Source organism: Octopus bimaculoides, chromosome 2 (assembly GCF_046866305.1).
Source record: "Octopus bimaculoides isolate indiv1 chromosome 2, ASM4686630v1, whole genome shotgun sequence".
Taxonomy (NCBI): Eukaryota; Metazoa; Mollusca; class Cephalopoda; order Octopoda; family Octopodidae; genus Octopus; species Octopus bimaculoides.
The window spans coordinates 146,466,782-146,472,781 of record NC_142929.1 but is presented as its reverse complement, the minus strand read 5'-3'; the positions used below and the strand labels follow the sequence as shown (position 1 = coordinate 146,472,781).

At 36.1% G+C, this 6,000-nt stretch overlaps 1 protein-coding gene across 3 annotated transcripts in view; it reads left to right on the top strand.

Moving 5' to 3' along the window:
* The first annotated feature begins 618 nt into the window (after positions 1-618).
* LOC106879211 (hepatocyte growth factor receptor) overlaps positions 619-6,000 on the top strand; it is a 172,367-nt gene continuing 166,985 nt past the window's right edge. The window contains exon 1 of one of the 3 annotated variants that reach the window (XM_052965647.2): positions 619-836. The gene's annotated coding sequence lies outside the window, so the exon portion shown is untranslated. Of the gene's footprint in view, positions 837-2,005; positions 2,141-6,000 lie in introns of those variants that run through there. The other 2 variants (XM_052965648.2, XM_052965649.2) reach the window with 2 other exon arrangements.

Here is a 6,000-nt window from a genome sequence, read left to right as displayed (position 1 = left end):
ATTTAATGTAGGGCGAAAGCAGAAGAAATAAAGGAGATGAGAGATAGAGAGGAAAAGGCAAGAAAAGAAAGCGAAAGGGAGAAATAAAATAAAAGAAGTAACGACACAGAATAGAATGAGAGAGTGGAGAAGAGCGGAAGAGATTGTGGGTGGGAAGCGAAAGGCAGTCACAAACAGTAGATTGTTTTGACTTACCCTTGTCGGTCGGGTAGTTTACGACAAGTTTTCAACCAATCGAACTTCTCTTTTTTATACTAAAGAAAAAGTTTCATCACAGTGGTCAAGTTTTTTGTAAGAACTGTCACTACACTAAACACACTATCCCAATCCGTCCTCCGAAAACTTTAAATATTCTTTCTAGACCAAGTGGTTAGTCTGATCTTTTTCTTTTTATTTATTATTACTTCGAGCTAGTGGTTTTCTTACTGACTGCCTAACAGCTGATGGGACGGGACATTTATCACATTCCGTCGTGATTGTAATATATATATATATATATATTATATATATATATATATTTATATATAATCTCTATGATTTTTTTTATTAATTTACATTTGTGAACAGTAGAAAAGAAGGATAAACTAAGAAAGAGAAAAGGAAAGGAAAGAAAAAGATAGAGAAAGAAAAATACTGGACACGTGAAAAGGCTCGTATGTTGTTTTTATTGGACTACCAAACGAAATAAGTGTTTATTAAAAAGGAAAAGAAACGGAAGCACTTTTATTAAGCAAAGTGTCCTGCTCCTCTTTATTCACGTCACTTTTAAAAATTTTCTGTTATTGTTCATGTGGTGTTTAATTGGGTCAGAATAGAATTTCAGAGAAATTTCACAGGTAAGAGCAAACATTTATTATTATTATTATTATTTGTCTGATTTTTTTATACATAACTTTTCTCCTATATTTGAACAACTAATCTAATCAATATTTTTTTTCTGTTGACGTTTGTTTCTAATTAACTCTTTCCCACTTTCTTTTAACACTCGAACACCACACACATACGTACGTAGATAGATAGATCATTGGGGAGCCCTGCAGCGCATGAGCTAAACTCACAGCAAATTGAGATTGCGACAGTGTTTCAATTCCCGCTTAATTTGTAGCCGTGAATCTAAATCAGAAGTCAATATTTATCACAATATATGGCATCTTTTCATAAAACATAAACTATCCCTCAATGGGTAATCAGCCCTATTGCTTTCAGGGTGGGTAAAATGGGGGTGTAATGTTGAGGCATTTCTTCTACGTGTTGATGCATGTGTGAAATTGCTATATATTATAGGATTAGAAATGAAAAACTGCGCTGCATTCAGACTGAACTTATAAGTCAGTGATACAAATATTTATTCATATAATGTAATCTAATATCCCTGCTGTGATATACACGCGGAAGTGCGAATGTTAAAATTAATATCAATTTTAAGTCTACTTTCGATTATTGAGCACTCTATCTCATCGAAAAAGTTTAATGACAACTTACGTTAACATTGAACAACTCATATCGTGGCATATGTATGCATATATATATATATATATATATATATATATATATATATATATATATATATATATATATATATATATATATATATATATATATATATATGTGTGTGTGTGTGTGTGTGTGTGTGTATGTGTGTGTGTGTGTGTGTGTATGTGTGTGTGTGTATATGTGTGTGTGTGTGTGTGTATGTGTGTGTGTGTATATGTGTGTATGTGTGTGTGTGTATATGTGTGTGTGTGTGTATATATATGTGTGTGTGTGTGTATATGTGTGTGTGTGTGTATTCAATAAAACTTGTTTATTCATTTTAAAGCTTGTCATTTATTTCATCGCTTCTTCGTTCCTGTGTCTTGGTTTTGTACGTTTGTTGTTGAGACAAAACGATGAATGCTTAAATGTATGTGTATGAAACATGTTGATATATGAAGTTATTTCATATTCTTTTATCATGATTATGCACTTGTATATCGCTTAAGTGCGCTCGTGCACACACACACACACGCACGCCGCTTGATATTAAAATATTTCACACACACACATGTAGACAGATTTAATTACATAAATCATTACATATAATTCTATATCATTTATCAAGGATATAACTTGCAAGCATATTTCCATTGGAGCTCATCATGTACGTACATGCAAACTTTCTTTTTTAAAAAATGAACATTTTAAAATGTTCGTGTGTGTGTGTGCGTGTGTGTGTGTGTGTGTGTGTGTGAATTCGTGTATGTGTGGGTTGGAGAATGTACTTACGAAAATTTAAGTTTTATAGTTCCACCCCAACAAAATAATTCCAAATAAGGACTTACTTGCATTGACATTAAACTTGTTATAAGTTATTGTCGCTTTCTGGAAGAAATGTAATCACAGATATTATTAACAAATTCGGATATTAACGTAGTTTAAACCCAGGTCACCCCTGGTGTAGTAAATATATTATCAAAGACATTTTAACCGTGACCAGTCCACTTTTTTTTTTTTTTTCCATACACTATCAAAGACGGTCAATATAAAGACCTTGACCCGAGTAAAAAAAAAAGAAAATTAACCAGCCTGGGAGATGTTAACAAGTATATGGAAAACGAGTATGAAAAAAATGCGCGCCGACGACCCTGGGGGTGGGGAGGGGACTTTCGGAAAATTCACAAGATTCGATTTTTCCGGCATAACTTCGGGTAAAATGGATATATATTGATTTTTTTTTTTTTTTACGGAATCCCACGTTTTTGGTTATGGAGGATTCGATTCTGGAAAAAAAATTTTCAAAAATCGCATTTTCAAAATTTCAACCCCCACGCTACCCTACCGTCTACCCTCCCTTCACTTTTCATTTTTTCTAGAATTTTTTTTTTTTCTTCTGCGTAATACGAAGTAAAATACGAAGAATACGATTCTGAAAAAAATTTGTAAAATTTCAATATTTCAACAAGAAAAATAAAAAGAATATATAGACGCAGGAGTGGCTGTGTGGTAAATAGCTTGCTTACCAACCACATGATCCCGGGTTCAGTCCCACTGCGTGACACATTGGGCAAGTGTCTTCTACTATAGCCTCGGGCTGACCAAGGCCTTGTGAGTGGATACGGTGGACGGAAGCTGGAAGAGGCCCGTCGTATATATGTGTATATGTTTGTGTGTCTGTTTGTCTCCCCAACATCGTTTGACAACCGATGCTGGTGTGTTTACGTCCACGTAACTTAGCTTTCGGCAAAAGAGACCGATAGAATAAGTACTAGGCTTACAAAAAATAAGCTCTGGGGTCGATTTTGCTCGACAATAAAGGCGATGCTCCAGCATGGCCGCAGTCATGGCTGAAACGAGTAAAAGAGATACCCTCAGGCCTTCAAGCAAGTTATCCACATGCTAGAAATAACAGCTAGACCTCACAAAACTGCGATAACATAATGAAATTTTGAAAATGCGATTTTTGAAAAAAAAATTTTTTTTCTCTCAGAATCGGATCCTCCATAACCAAAAACGTGGGATTCCGTTTAAAAAAAATTAATTTATATCCATTTTACCCGAATTTATGATGGAAAAATCGGATCTTGTGAATTTTCCGAAAGCCCCTCCCCGCCCAGGGTTGTCAGCGCGCATTTTTTTTCATATTCGTTTCCCACACACTTGTTAACACACCCCGGCTGGTTAATTTGTTTTTGTTTTTTTTTTGTTTTTTCTTCCCGTGTGAGGATATTTATATTGACCTTGATGACTACTCCATCCAAATTATCCTGTCCGTTCTTAAGACAATGGGGTGCGATTTGAAGGTGATTTTAGTTACTTCTAGCAGGTTGGAGGACCACTTAGAAGTTCTTTCACTGATTTCTCAAAGAATTAACCAGTTCCAATCTAAAAGAATTCTGTACTTGTGATTGAAATGCTAATAGTTAAGTATTAGAGTCAGTGAATTCAGCCTGCACTCATCCAAATAAATAGAAAAACAATAATCATTTAAAAAAATGGTTTAACTTCGTTGATTGAAAAAAATTGTAAACACGATAATGAAATTGTCCCAAGTCTTTACATTTCTAGTTATCAGCTTCAATCATTGCAATATTGCATTTAAAAAACTCTAATTGGGATATTGTATATATTGTCGGTTTTATGTTTACGAACACACGCATCATTGGTGTAGCTAGTGAGTGCCGCCCGAGGAAGCCCTTCAGTTTGTTTCCCCGGGGCCTCCACAAATAATACATATTGCACAGTGATTATATCGATTGTTGCATTTAACGTTGAGTAGTGTCCGTACCCGACATTAAAACCTCTATTATTTGATTTCAATACAACCTATACAGGCTTGTAGTCTACAGCATGAAGGAACACACACTAACAAGAAACTCAGAGTATTGTCTGAATCACCAGCTTCAAACGAATTATTTATTGGATATTTCATTGTTGACTTATGTCAAGCAAGTTGAATATGTATATGTAAACCCAGTGTATGTATATTAGAATCTTTGTTTTTTTTTAAATCCTCATTTTTTAATTTAAAGTAATGGCATGGGTGTATGTATACATGAATAAAAAACGTTTTAGTGGTATGTTTGTGCTTTCTTTATTACGTGTCTATATCTGTATGTTCAAATTTAGTGTATGTACCCTTAAAAAAAAAAAAGTAGGCGAGTGCCGGTGTTGTTTTCGTCTTCTATTTTCATTTTCTTCGTATCTAAATGCTTGGAAGGAATATTATTTCGAGCCCAGTTCTTGACTGGTACTTTATTAAAGGCAGAGTCGAACTCGGAATGTAAAGGAGTTGTAATTAAATGCAGCATTTTGTCTAATTTTCTGCTCTTCTGGACAAAATGACAGCAGTTTCTAATTCTTACATTGGCAATTGCATTGTCGGGTCTGTTGCAAAATCACTTAAATTTCAATAGGGTTGGAACTATCATCACTCTAAGTAGAGACAGCACCCACTGTATAACTGATGAGGGAACTTTTCAAGGGTCACTCAACCAGTTAGAAATCGCACTCTACCTTCTTTAAAAAAAAGGGGGGGGGACAAAAGGACTTGCTGTTTTATGTAGCCCTCGATACATTATTTATGAAAGGATAAAAGGCTCCAGAACACGTTTGATTAAAAGTCTACTCGACGGAGGTTAATCTAGGATTAAACAACTTTGTTGGTATGCAGCACTGGATGTGGGGCTTATAAAAGGCATTCTCAGTCTTTTCCTGATCATTGTATTTAGAACTGCAACAGCAATATATCTTTCTTTGAAACCGCAGTGTGTTATTTAAAGAAATTCGGCTACTATCTCTTTCTCGCCCCCCCCCCCCTCACACACACACACATATATATATATAATCTGTTTTTTTTAATGTGATCTCGTGTGTGTGTGAAAGGGTGAGATCAGTCAGACTTTGAAAAAATGATAGAATATGGTTTGGGTGAAATTTGGCCGCGATCTCAAATGTGTGTTAGTGATTTTCTGGGGGTTTTTTTTTTTTTATCGATTTTGCCTGAGATAAAGAACAGTGACCTTAGCCCTCAACATATTCTCCGATGACCGGTAGAATTAACGTTTCGTTTAAATTGTTGCTACTACTCTACGGCTGCAGGGAAGAAATTCGAATGGTTTGAGGTTTTAGAAAGGGACGATTGGGCATTGTGGTTAGTGTGGGTCCTATAGGTTTGGACACAATGCGGATGGCGAGGGAAGAGACGAATGGGTTGGTAGTACCAGAGAGGTGGTAGGAAACCAGCTGATTCCGCGAGCGAGGGACTGGCAAGGCGGTTGGGTATACAGCACGTGTGTGGATCAGAGAGTGGAATGAGTTGGTGAGCAACTTCATGCCGATCAGTCGAGTGATCATTCTTGGGATGTAGTCTAAGAATACGCCTCTGTGTGTGTGTGTGTGTGTGTGTGTGTGTGTGTGTGTGTGTGTGTGTGTGTGTGTGTGTAGCAACTGCACTGCTCCAGATGTGGGTGGAATATTCCATTGACGGTAGGCGGAATCGTTACCGCGCCGAGTAAAATGCTT